Below are 12,952 nucleotides of genomic sequence, written 5' to 3'. Positions count from 1 at the left end.
TACTTGTATTTTACTCCAGGAGAGGAGACGTCACCGACCCTGGCAAACTGACAAACTGTCACAGACTCTGTAGGAATATCCTAACAACACCACAACTTGCCATGAAAACAAAAACAATAAGATCGCCAACCTGCATCTCGAAGGTTTTTAAAGCAGTTTTTTGCAGACGTCTGTGGCCCTGGATCCCAGTTCTTCCACTGAGAAACTGTCACAGGCTCTGTAGTAATATCCTAACAACACCACAACTTAACATGTATTTTATTTTATTTCCTTTATTTTTCCAGGAAGGTCCCATTGAGATTAAAATAAATCCCTTCCTCCAGGGAGTCCTGGCCAAGATGGCCACACTACAAATCACACACAAACACATATAAAACATTCCAGAAAGTCAGGGCACAACATTCATCATAAATCAAGTAAAACAACAGCATGATTCAATCATTGTATGCTGCAGTAAAAATTTTTAATACATTCAAAGGAGGAATTGTTTCAGGAGGGACAGTAGCTTGAAATTCATTCCACAGCCATGGAGCATAGTAGGAGAAAGATGATTTACCATGCTCTGAATGTACCCTAGGTACTACTAATTTAATCCCATTAGATGATCTAGTGCTATAGTTCTTTCTACATAAATATAGAAGACTAGTAATGTAATTTGGAAGTCTACCCATCAATGTCTTTACAATAAATTCTAACATATGGGATTTCCTTCTTTGATATAAAGAGGACCAACCCAAATAGTTGTGCAGCAAACAATGATGAGTACGTGAACAAGAATTTGTTATAAAACGCAGTGCAGCATGATAAACGCCATCCAGCCTTTTCAATAAATATGTAGACGCATGCATGTAAACAACATCACCATAGTCTAAAATAGGTAAAATAGTACTCTGTATTATTCTCTTTCTAGCTATAAAGGAAAAACATTTTTTTTCCCGAAAAAGAAAACCCAGTCTTGGTTTAAGCCTTTTCACCAAGTAATTAATGTGAACATCAAAGGCTAACTTCTCATCGAGCCATATTCCTACATATTTATAAGTTGGTACTCTTTCTATATGTAAACCCTCAATAGTCAGAATAGGCATAACAGTAGACATAGAACGGCTACGTGTAAAAAGAATATACTGGCTAAAAACTAAAATAAAAATGTAGCTTTGCGGATTGTATTCTCTGCCCCAATTCATTAATAAAAATAGAAAAAAGAAATGGTGCCAATAAAGAACCTTGCGGGACACCCTTCCTGACTATTACCATGGATGAGGTGTAATTATCTACAGCAACACATTGAGTTCTATCCGATAAATAATTTTTAAACCAACTCACAGCCGAATTATCGAGGCCAACACTTTTAAGCCTCCGTAACAGTAAAACATGATCCACTAAGTCAAACGCTTTTGTCAAATAAAAAAATAAGGCAGCACAATGTTGTCTATTATCGAGAGCAGTAATTAAATCATGTAGTAGCTGTTATCGTACTATGGCCCGCTCTAAATCCTGACTGAAATGCGTTGTAAATATCATGACTAAGTAGATATTCTTTCATTTGATCATTTATAATAGATTCAAAAACTTTTGCTAAAACCGGTAATTTAGAAATCGGACGATAATTATTCAAATCGGAAGGATCGCCTCCTTTTAATAAAGGCATAACCATAGCCGATTTCCAAGATGGTGGAATTACATTAGTGGATAGACTCAAATTAAAAATCGATGCAATAGGTTCGGCAATAATATCTGCTGACAATTTTTAAAAAATTGGTTCAATTTGGTCAGACCCACCTGATTTCTTACAGTCTAAATTTCGGAGTAGTTTACGAACTTGGGACGGCAATACAGGGGCAAAAGAAAATAAATCTGATTCACTATTAGTCAACTCATCAGTTCTCTGTTCATCAAGGACCAAGGAATTGTCTGTTATCAAACCAGCTGAAATAAAATTACTATTAAACGTATTAACAATATCAGCCTTGTCTGTAATCAATCTTTGATTCAATTTTAAAACTTTTGGAAGATTAGTGGATGTATTTGATCCTATAAAAGATTTCGTTAATTTCCAAAATTTAGAAGGACAATTCATGTTATCATTAATCAGGTTTAAATAATACTGACTCTTCGAACTTTATATTAATTTTGTACACTTATTTCGTAATAATCTATATTGAGACCAGTCCTCCTCACCATTTGTTTTCTTTGCTTTAGACCAAGCCACGTTTCTTTGCTTAATAAGATTAGAGACGGATTGATTGAACCAAATATTATTTCTACCTCTCACCCGAAATCTACGTAAAGGAGCATGTTTATCACAAATTTCTAGAAAGATAGATTTGAAATAATCCCAAGCATCAACCACATCAGGTATAATTGAAACCAACTGTAAATCACTATTATATAGATCATGCAAAAAAGCCTGTACATTAAAATTTTTAAATTGACGTTTAAGATTTGAATTGAGAATTGAGATCCCCAACATGTGAGGCCTCCATCTTGAAGGTTTTTGTAGCAGGCCCCTCATCTGACCCCTTCCTGATGTTGGGTCCAGGTCTGTTAATAGCATGAGAAAAAGTAGATGTCATCACAGGCCTCTGCCCAGTCGAAAACCAACAGGTGGCATGTAAGCTCACGGACACCTGATCAGGGGGCCAGTGGTGCAATGGATAAAGCGTCTGACTACGGATCAGAAGATTCTAGGTTCGACTCCTGGCTGGCTCGCTCTGCCTCGTTTACTATGCTGTCAGCCCTTAGCCGTTTTATTAACCCATAGTTTTTGTTATTATTATTATTGGATTGATTGAGAAATATTAAAAATTGACAGTCCAACAATAGGCTGCTTTGTCAGTAGGATAACGGTTACCATACAATACTATGCGTCTTTTAAAATGCATTGCATGAGTACTGTCACAAGGACATTGCTTTACGACCAGTTTGTACTGTCTATTATACCATCGCAAGAATGGGAGGAAACTGAGCCCCTCATGAGGCAAATGAGAGCTCCCTCTGTTGAGCCTGAGGAAATTGAATTCAGTAAACAATCCCTTCGGATCATTCCCATGTTCTTAAAGGGGACGGTCACACACTAGAAGTAAAAGGGTCTGCTCCAGGCATAAGGAAGATCCCATATGGTCTAGCGGTCAGGATTCCTGGTTTTCACCCAGGCGGCCCGGGTTCGACTCCCGGTATGGGAAGATCGGGTTGTCTTTGCACCACTTAATCGAAACAACCAGCATGTAAGTCTGTAGCAGTTTTAGCCAGTGGCGGAGATTCAGCAACCTGATATGTTGAGGTTCTGTCCCCAAGCAGTGTGCCTTCGATAGCTCAGCTGGAAGAGCGGAGGACTGTAGGTGGCAAGTTGGCAATCCTTAGGTCGCTGGTTCAACTCCGGCTCGAAGGAGTTCTTTTTCACACATAAACTTTTCCTTGGCCCTGCTTCTCGACGAGGGTGTTAGCGCTTGAGTTCGTATTTCGCCATTTTACAATCACGGCCGCCGGTGGTGGGCAAAAACTCATTCCCTGACCGGGAATCGAACCCGGGCCGCGGCGGTGAGAGCGCCGAATCCTAACCACTAGACCACCAGGGAAAGTCTGCTGACAACTTGCCCTCAAGCCTGGCTGTGGCCTTTACCCGATTTTGCAGCAAGACCACTAATACTTGTATTTTACTCCAGGAGAGGAGACGTCACCGACCCTGGCAAACTGACAAACTGTCACAGACTCTGTAGGAATATCCTAACAACACCACAACTTGCCATGAAAACAAAAACAATAAGATCGCCAACCTGCATCTCGAAGGTTTTTAAAGCAGTTTTTTGCAGACGTCTGTGGCCCTGGATCCCAGTTCTTCCACTGAGAAACTGTCACAGGCTCTGTAGTAATATCCTAACAACACCACAACTTAACATGTATTTTATTTTATTTCCTTTATTTTTCCAGGAAGGTCCCATTGAGATTAAAAGAAATCCCTTCCTCCAGGGAGTCCTGGCCAAGATGGCCACACTACAAATCACACACAAACACATATAAAACATTCCAGAAAGTCAGGGCACAACATTCATCATAAATCAAGTAAAACAACAGCATGATTCAATCATTGTATGCTGCAGTAAAAAATTTTAATACATTCAAAGGAGGAATTGTTTCAGGAGGGACAGTAGCTTCAAATTCATTCCACAGCCATGGAGCATAGTAGGAGAAAGATGATTTACCATGCTCTGAATGTACCCTAGGTACTACTAATTTAATCCCATTAGATGATCTAGTGCTATAGTTCTTTCTACATAAACATAGAAGACTAGTAATGTAATTTGGAAGTCTACCCATCAATGTCTTTACAATAAATTCTAACATATGGGATTTCCTTCTTTGATATAAAGAGGACCAACCCAAATAGTTGTGCAGCAAACAATGATGAGTACGTGAACAAGAATTTGTTATAAAACGCAGTGCAGCATGATAAACGCCATCCAGCCTTTTCAATAAATATGTAGACGCATGCATGTAAACAACATCACCATAGTCTAAAATAGGTAAAATAGTACTCTGTATTATTCTCTTTCTAGCTATAAAGGAAAAACATTTTTTTTCCCGAAAAAGAAAACCCAGTCTTGGTTTAAGCCTTTTCACCAAGTAATTAATGTGAACATCAAAGGCTAACTTCTCATCGAGCCATATTCCTACATATTTATAAGTTGGTACTCTTTCTATATGTAAACCCTCAATAGTCAGAATAGGCATAACAGTAGACATAGAACGGCTACGTGTAAAAAGAATATACTGGCTAAAAACTAAAATAAAAATGTAGCTTTGCGGATTGTATTCTCTGCCCCAATTCATTAATAAAAATAGAAAAAAGAAATGGTGCCAATAAAGAACCTTGCGGGACACCCTTCCTGACTATTACCATGGATGAGGTGTAATTATCTACAGCAACACATTGAGTTCTATCCGATAAATAATTTTTAAACCAACTCACAGCCGAATTATCGAGGCCAACACTTTTAAGCCTCCGTAACAGTAAAACATGATCCACTAAGTCAAACGCTTTTGTCAAATAAAAAAATAAGGCAGCACAATGTTGTCTATTATCGAGAGCAGTAATTAAATCATGTAGTAGCTGTTATCGTACTATGGCCCGCTCTAAATCCTGACTGAAATGCGTTGTAAATATCATGACTAAGTAGATATTCTTTCATTTGATCATTTATAATAGATTCAAAAACTTTTGCTAAAACCGGTAATTTAGAAATCGGACGATAATTATTCAAATCGGAAGGATCGCCTCCTTTTAATAAAGGCATAACCATAGCCGATTTCCAAGATGGTGGAATTACATTAGTGGATAGACTCAAATTAAAAATCGATGCAATAGGTTCGGCAATAATATCTGCTGACAATTTTTAAAAAATTGGTTCAATTTGGTCAGACCCACCTGATTTCTTACAGTCTAAATTTCGGAGTAGTTTACGAACTTGGGACGGCAATACAGGGGCAAAAGAAAATAAATCTGATTCACTATTAGTCAACTCATCAGTTCTCTGTTCATCAAGGACCAAGGAATTGTCTGTTATCAAACCAGCTGAAATAAAATTACTATTAAACGTATTAACAATATCAGCCTTGTCTGTAATCAATCTTTGATTCAATTTTAAAACTTTTGGAAGATTAGTGGATGTATTTGATCCTATAAAAGATTTCGTTAATTTCCAAAATTTAGAAGGACAATTCATGTTATCATTAATCAGGTTTAAATAATACTGACTCTTCGAACTTTATATTAATTTTGTACACTTATTTCGTAATAATCTATATTGAGACCAGTCCTCCTCACCATTTGTTTTCTTTGCTTTAGACCAAGCCACGTTTCTTTGCTTAATAAGATTAGAGACGGATTGATTGAACCAAATATTATTTCTACCTCTCACCCGAAATCTACGTAAAGGAGCATGTTTATCACAAATTTCTAGAAAGATAGATTTGAAATAATCCCAAGCATCAACCACATCAGGTATAATTGAAACCAACTGTAAATCACTATTATATAGATCATGCAAAAAAGCCTGTACATTAAAATTTTTAAATTGACGTTTAAGATTTGAATTGAGAATTGAGATCCCCAACATGTGAGGCCTCCATCTTGAAGGTTTTTGTAGCAGGCCCCTCATCTGACCCCTTCCTGATGTTGGGTCCAGGTCTGTTAATAGCATGAGAAAAAGTAGATGTCATCACAGGCCTCTGCCCAGTCGAAAACCAACAGGTGGCATGTAAGCTCACGGACACCTGATCAGGGGGCCAGTGGTGCAATGGATAAAGCGTCTGACTACGGATCAGAAGATTCTAGGTTCGACTCCTGGCTGGCTCGCTCTGCCTCGTTTACTATGCTGTCAGCCCTTAGCCGTTTTATTAACCCATAGTTTTTGTTATTATTATTATTGGATTGATTGAGAAATATTAAAAATTGACAGTCCAACAATAGGCTGCTTTGTCAGTAGGATAACGGTTACCATACAATACTATGCGTCTTTTAAAATGCATTGCATGAGTACTGTCACAAGGACATTGCTTTACGACCAGTTTGTACTGTCTATTATACCATCGCAAGAATGGGAGGAAACTGAGCCCCTCATGAGGCAAATGAGAGCTCCCTCTGTTGAGCCTGATGAAATTGAATTCAGTAAACAATCCCTTCGGATCATTCCCATGTTCTTAAAGGGGACGGTCACACACTAGAAGTAAAAGGGTCTGCTCCAGGCATAAGGAAGATCCCATATGGTCTAGCGGTCAGGATTCCTGGTTTTCACCCAGGCGGCCCGGGTTCGACTCCCGGTATGGGAAGATCGGGTTGTCTTTGCATCACTTAATCGAAACAACCAGCATGTATGTCTGTAGCAGTTTTAGCCAGTGGCGGAGATTCAGCAACCTGATATGTTGAGGTTCTGTCCCCAATCAGTGTGCCTTCGATAGCTCAGCTGGAAGAGCGGAGGACTGTAGGTGGCAAGTTGGCAATCCTTAGGTCGCTGGTTCAACTCCGGCTCGAAGGAATTCTTTTTCACACATAAACTTTTCCTTGGCCCTGCTTCTCGACGAGGGTGTTAGCGCTTGAGTTCGTATTTCGCCATTTTACAATCACGGCCGCCGGTGGTGGGCAAAACTCATTCCCTGACCGGGAATCGAACCCGGGCCGCGGCGGTGAGAGCGCCGAATCCTAACCACTAGACCACCAGGGAAAGTCTGCTGACGACTTGCCCTCAAGCCTGGCTGTGGCCTTTACCCGATTTTGCAGCAAGACCACTAATACTTGTATTTTACTCCAGGAGAGGAGACGTCACCGACCCTGGCAAACTGACAAACTGTCACAGACTCTGTAGGAATATCCTAACAACACCACAACTTGCCATGAAAACAAAAACAATAAGATCGCCAACCTGCATCTCGAAGGTTTTTAAAGCAGTTTTTTGCAGACGTCTGTGGCCCTGGATCCCAGTTCTTCCACTGAGAAACTGTCACAGGCTCTGTAGTAATATCCTAACAACACCACAACTTAACATGTATTTTATTTTATTTCCTTTATTTTTCCAGGAAGGTCCCATTGAGATTAAAAGAAATCCCTTCCTCCAGGGAGTCCTGGCCAAGATGGCCACACTACAAATCACACACAAACACATATAAAACATTCCAGAAAGTCAGGGCACAACATTCATCATAAATCAAGTAAAACAACAGCATGATTCAATCATTGTATGCTGCAGTAAAAAATTTTAATACATTCAAAGGAGGAATTGTTTCAGGAGGGACAGTAGCTTCAAATTCATTCCACAGCCATGGAGCATAGTAGGAGAAAGATGATTTACCATGCTCTGAATGTACCCTAGGTACTACTAATTTAATCCCATTAGATGATCTAGTGCTATAGTTCTTTCTACATAAACATAGAAGACTAGTAATGTAATTTGGAAGTCTACCCATCAATGTCTTTACAATAAATTCTAACATATGGGATTTCCTTCTTTGATATAAAGAGGACCAACCCAAATAGTTGTGCAGCAAACAATGATGAGTACGTGAACAAGAATTTGTTATAAAACGCAGTGCAGCATGATAAACGCCATCCAGCCTTTTCAATAAATATGTAGACGCATGCATGTAAACAACATCACCATAGTCTAAAATAGGTAAAATAGTACTCTGTATTATTCTCTTTCTAGCTATAAAGGAAAAACATTTTTTTTCCCGAAAAAGAAAACCCAGTCTTGGTTTAAGCCTTTTCACCAAGTAATTAATGTGAACATCAAAGGCTAACTTCTCATCGAGCCATATTCCTACATATTTATAAGTTGGTACTCTTTCTATATGTAAACCCTCAATAGTCAGAATAGGCATAACAGTAGACATAGAACGGCTACGTGTAAAAAGAATATACTTCGTTTTATTTACATTTAAAACTAATTTTAGTTTCAACAAAGTAAGCTGAAAAGTATAAAAAGAATCCTTAAGAATTTCAATAGCCTGAGACACAGAGGATGCAGTGGAGTAAATAATTGTATCGTCAGCATAAAAATGTAGCTTTGCGGATTGTATTCTCTGCCCCAATTCATTAATAAAAATAGAAAAAAGAAATGGTGCCAATAAAGAACCTTGCGGGACACCCTTCCTGACTATTACCATGGATGAGGTGTAATTATCTACAGCAACACATTGAGTTCTATCCGATAAATAATTTTTAAACCAACTCACAGCCGAATTATCGAGGCCAACACTTTTAAGCCTCCGTAACAGTAAAACATGATCCACTAAGTCAAACGCTTTTGTCAAATAAAAAAATAAGGCAGCACAATGTTGTCTATTATCGAGAGCAGTAATTAAATCATGTAGTAGCTGTTATCGTACTATGGCCCGCTCTAAATCCTGACTGAAATGCGTTGTAAATATCATGACTAAGTAGATATTCTTTCATTTGATCATTTATAATAGATTCAAAAACTTTTGCTAAAACCGGTAATTTAGAAATCGGACGATAATTATTCAAATCGGAAGGATCGCCTCCTTTTAATAAAGGCATAACCATAGCCGATTTCCAAGATGGTGGAATTACATTAGTGGATAGACTCAAATTAAAAATCGATGCAATAGGTTCGGCAATAATATCTGCTGACAATTTTTAAAAAATTGGTTCAATTTGGTCAGACCCACCTGATTTCTAACAGTCTAAATTTCGGAGTAGTTTACGAACTTGGGACGGCAATACAGGGGCAAAAGAAAATAAATCTGATTCACTATTAGTCAACTCATCAGTTCTCTGTTCATCAAGGACCAAGGAATTGTCTGTTATCAAACCAGCTGAAATAAAATTACTATTAAACGTATTAACAATATCAGCCTTGTCTGTAATCAATCTTTGATTCAATTTTAAAACTTTTGGAAGATTAGTGGATGTATTTGATCCTATAAAAGATTTCGTTAATTTCCAAAATTTAGAAGGACAATTCATGTTATCATTAATCAGGTTTAAATAATACTGACTCTTCGAACTTTATATTAATTTTGTACACTTATTTCGTAATAATCTATATTGAGACCAGTCCTCCTCACCATTTGTTTTCTTTGCTTTAGACCAAGCCACGTTTCTTTGCTTAATAAGATTAGAGACCGATTGATTGAACCAAATATTATTTCTACCTCTCACCCGAAATCTACGTAAAGGAGCATGTTTATCACAAATTTCTAGAAAGATAGATTTGAAATAATCCCAAGCATCAACCACATCAGGTATAATTGAAACCAACTGTAAATCACTATTATATAGATCATGCAAAAAAGCCTGTACATTAAAATTTTTAAATTGACGTTTAAGATTTGAATTGAGAATTGAGATCCCCAACATGTGAGGCCTCCATCTTGAAGGTTTTTGTAGCAGGCCCCTCATCTGACCCCTTCCTGATGTTGGGTCCAGGTCTGTTAATAGCATGAGAAAAAGTAGATGTCATCACAGGCCTCTGCCCAGTCGAAAACCAACAGGTGGCGTGTAAGCTCACGGACACCTGATCAGGGGGCCAGTGGTGCAATGGATAAAGCGTCTGACTACGGATCAGAAGATTCTAGGTTCGACTCCTGGCTGGCTTGCTCTGCCTCGTTTACTATGCTGTCAGCCCTTAGCCGTTTTATTAACCCATAGTTTTTGTTATTATTATTATTGGATTGATTGAGAAATATTAAAAATTGACAGTCCAACAATAGGCTGCTTTGTCAGTAGGATAACGGTTACCATACAATACTATGCGTCTTTTAAAATGCATTGCATGAGTACTGTCACAAGGACATTGCTTTACGACCAGTTTGTACTGTCTATTATACCATCGCAAGAATGGGAGGAAACTGAGCCCCTCATGAGGCAAATGAGAGCTCCCTCTGTTGAGCCTGATGAAATTGAATTCAGTAAACAATCCCTTCGGATCATTCCCATGTTCTTAAAGGGGACGGTCACACACTAGAAGTAAAAGGGTCTGCTCCAGGCATAAGGAAGATCCCATATGGTCTAGCGGTCAGGATTCCTGGTTTTCACCCAGGCGGCCCGGGTTCGACTCCCGGTATGGGAAGATCGGGTTGTCTTTGCATCACTTAATCGAAACAACCAGCATGTATGTCTGTAGCAGTTTTAGCCAGTGGCGGAGATTCAGCAACCTGATATGTTGAGGTTCTGTCCCCAATCAGTGTGCCTTCGATAGCTCAGCTGGAAGAGCGGAGGACTGTAGGTGGCAAGTTGGCAATCCTTAGGTCGCTGGTTCAACTCCGGCTCGAAGGAGTTCTTTTTCACACATAAACTTTTCCTTGGCCCTGCTTCTCGACGAGGGTGTTAGCGCTTGAGTTCGTATTTTGCCATTTTACAATCACGGCCGCCGGTGGTGGGCAAAAACTCATTCCCTGACCGGGAATCGAACCCGGGCCGCGGCGGTGAGAGCGCCGAATCCTAACCACTAGACCACCAGGGAAAGTCTGCTGACGACTTGCCCTCAAGCCTGGCTGTGGCCTTTACCCGATTTTGCAGCAAGACCACTAATACTTGTATTTTACTCCAGGAGAGGAGACGTCACCGACCCTGGCAAACTGACAAACTGTCACAGACTCTGTAGGAATATCCTAACAACACCACAACTTGCCATGAAAACAAAAACAATAAGATCGCCAACCTGCATCTCGAAGGTTTTTAAAGCAGTTTTTTGCAGACGTCTGTGGCCCTGGATCCCAGTTCTTCCACTGAGAAACTGTCACAGGCTCTGTAGTAATATCCTAACAACACCACAACTTAACATGTATTTTATTTTATTTCCTTTATTTTTCCAGGAAGGTCCCATTGAGATTAAAATAAATCCCTTCCTCCAGGGAGTCCTGGCCAAGATGGCCACACTACAAATCACACACAAACACATATAAAACATTCCAGAAAGTCAGGGCACAACATTCATCATAAATCAAGTAAAACAACAGCATGATTCAATCATTGTATGCTGCAGTAAAAATTTTTAATACATTCAAAGGAGGAATTGTTTCAGGAGGGACAGTAGCTTGAAATTCATTCCACAGCCATGGAGCATAGTAGGAGAAAGATGATTTACCATGCTCTGAATGTACCCTAGGTACTACTAATTTAATCCCATTAGATGATCTAGTGCTATAGTTCTTTCTACATAAATATAGAAGACTAGTAATGTAATTTGGAAGTCTACCCATCAATGTCTTTACAATAAATTCTAACATATGGGATTTCCTTCTTTGATATAAAGAGGACCAACCCAAATAGTTGTGCAGCAAACAATGATGAGTACGTGAACAAGAATTTGTTATAAAACGCAGTGCAGCATGATAAACGCCATCCAGCCTTTTCAATAAATATGTAGACGCATGCATGTAAACAACATCACCATAGTCTAAAATAGGTAAAATAGTACTCTGTATTATTCTCTTTCTAGCTATAAAGGAAAAACATTTTTTTTCCCGAAAAAGAAAACCCAGTCTTGGTTTAAGCCTTTTCACCAAGTAATTAATGTGAACATCAAAGGCTAACTTCTCATCGAGCCATATTCCTACATATTTATAAGTTGGTACTCTTTCTATATGTAAACCCTCAATAGTCAGAATAGGCATAACAGTAGACATAGAACGGCTACGTGTAAAAAGAATATACTGGCTAAAAACTAAAATAAAAATGTAGCTTTGCGGATTGTATTCTCTGCCCCAATTCATTAATAAAAATAGAAAAAAGAAATGGTGCCAATAAAGAACCTTGCGGGACACCCTTCCTGACTATTACCATGGATGAGGTGTAATTATCTACAGCAACACATTGAGTTCTATCCGATAAATAATTTTTAAACCAACTCACAGCCGAATTATCGAGGCCAACACTTTTAAGCCTCCGTAACAGTAAAACATGATCCACTAAGTCAAACGCTTTTGTCAAATAAAAAAATAAGGCAGCACAATGTTGTCTATTATCGAGAGCAGTAATTAAATCATGTAGTAGCTGTTATCGTACTATGGCCCGCTCTAAATCCTGACTGAAATGCGTTGTAAATATCATGACTAAGTAGATATTCTTTCATTTGATCATTTATAATAGATTCAAAAACTTTTGCTAAAACCGGTAATTTAGAAATCGGACGATAATTATTCAAATCGGAAGGATCGCCTCCTTTTAATAAAGGCATAACCATAGCCGATTTCCAAGATGGTGGAATTACATTAGTGGATAGACTCAAATTAAAAATCGATGCAATAGGTTCGGCAATAATATCTGCTGACAATTTTTAAAAAATTGGTTCAATTTGGTCAGACCCACCTGATTTCTTACAGTCTAAATTTCGGAGTAGTTTACGAACTTGGGACGGCAATACAGGGGCAAAAGAAAATAAATCTGATTCACTATTAGTCAACTCATCAGTTCTCTGTTCATCAAGGACCAAGGAAT

At 38.6% G+C, this 12,952-nt stretch overlaps 9 non-coding genes across 9 annotated transcripts; 6 read left to right on the top strand and 3 right to left on the bottom strand.

Moving 5' to 3' along the window:
• The first annotated feature begins 3,110 nt into the window (after window positions 1–3,110).
• trnae-uuc (transfer RNA glutamic acid (anticodon UUC)) lies at window positions 3,111–3,182 on the top strand. The gene has a single exon. It is a non-coding gene; the product is annotated as a tRNA-Glu (tRNA).
• A 119-nt stretch (window positions 3,183–3,301) lies between these two features.
• On the top strand, window positions 3,302–3,388 carry trnay-gua (transfer RNA tyrosine (anticodon GUA)). The gene is given in 2 exon segments: window positions 3,302–3,338; window positions 3,353–3,388. It is a non-coding gene; the product is annotated as a tRNA-Tyr (tRNA).
• Window positions 3,389–3,503: 115 nt separating this feature from the next.
• On the bottom strand, window positions 3,504–3,575 carry trnae-cuc (transfer RNA glutamic acid (anticodon CUC)). Its single transcript has one exon. It is a non-coding gene; the product is annotated as a tRNA-Glu (tRNA).
• A 3,178-nt stretch (window positions 3,576–6,753) lies between these two features.
• Window positions 6,754–6,825, top strand: trnae-uuc (transfer RNA glutamic acid (anticodon UUC)). Its single transcript has one exon. It is a non-coding gene; the product is annotated as a tRNA-Glu (tRNA).
• A 119-nt stretch (window positions 6,826–6,944) lies between these two features.
• On the top strand, window positions 6,945–7,031 carry trnay-gua (transfer RNA tyrosine (anticodon GUA)). The gene is given in 2 exon segments: window positions 6,945–6,981; window positions 6,996–7,031. It is a non-coding gene; the product is annotated as a tRNA-Tyr (tRNA).
• A 114-nt stretch (window positions 7,032–7,145) lies between these two features.
• trnae-cuc (transfer RNA glutamic acid (anticodon CUC)) lies at window positions 7,146–7,217 on the bottom strand. The gene has a single exon. It is a non-coding gene; the product is annotated as a tRNA-Glu (tRNA).
• Window positions 7,218–10,511: 3,294 nt separating this feature from the next.
• Window positions 10,512–10,583, top strand: trnae-uuc (transfer RNA glutamic acid (anticodon UUC)). Its single transcript has one exon. It is a non-coding gene; the product is annotated as a tRNA-Glu (tRNA).
• A 119-nt stretch (window positions 10,584–10,702) lies between these two features.
• On the top strand, window positions 10,703–10,789 carry trnay-gua (transfer RNA tyrosine (anticodon GUA)). Its single transcript is given in 2 exon segments — window positions 10,703–10,739; window positions 10,754–10,789. It is a non-coding gene; the product is annotated as a tRNA-Tyr (tRNA).
• Window positions 10,790–10,904: 115 nt separating this feature from the next.
• Window positions 10,905–10,976, bottom strand: trnae-cuc (transfer RNA glutamic acid (anticodon CUC)). The gene has a single exon. It is a non-coding gene; the product is annotated as a tRNA-Glu (tRNA).
• Between the last annotated feature and the right edge of the window lie 1,976 nt (window positions 10,977–12,952).

This window comes from Siphateles boraxobius, unplaced genomic scaffold (genome assembly GCF_051911475.1).
Source record: "Siphateles boraxobius isolate OS27281-9 unplaced genomic scaffold, OSU_SipBor_1 77, whole genome shotgun sequence".
NCBI lineage: Eukaryota > Metazoa > Chordata > Actinopteri > Cypriniformes > Leuciscidae > Siphateles > Siphateles boraxobius.
Note: the sequence above shows the minus strand (reverse complement) of the source record. Positions and strands in the feature narration are given on the sequence as shown.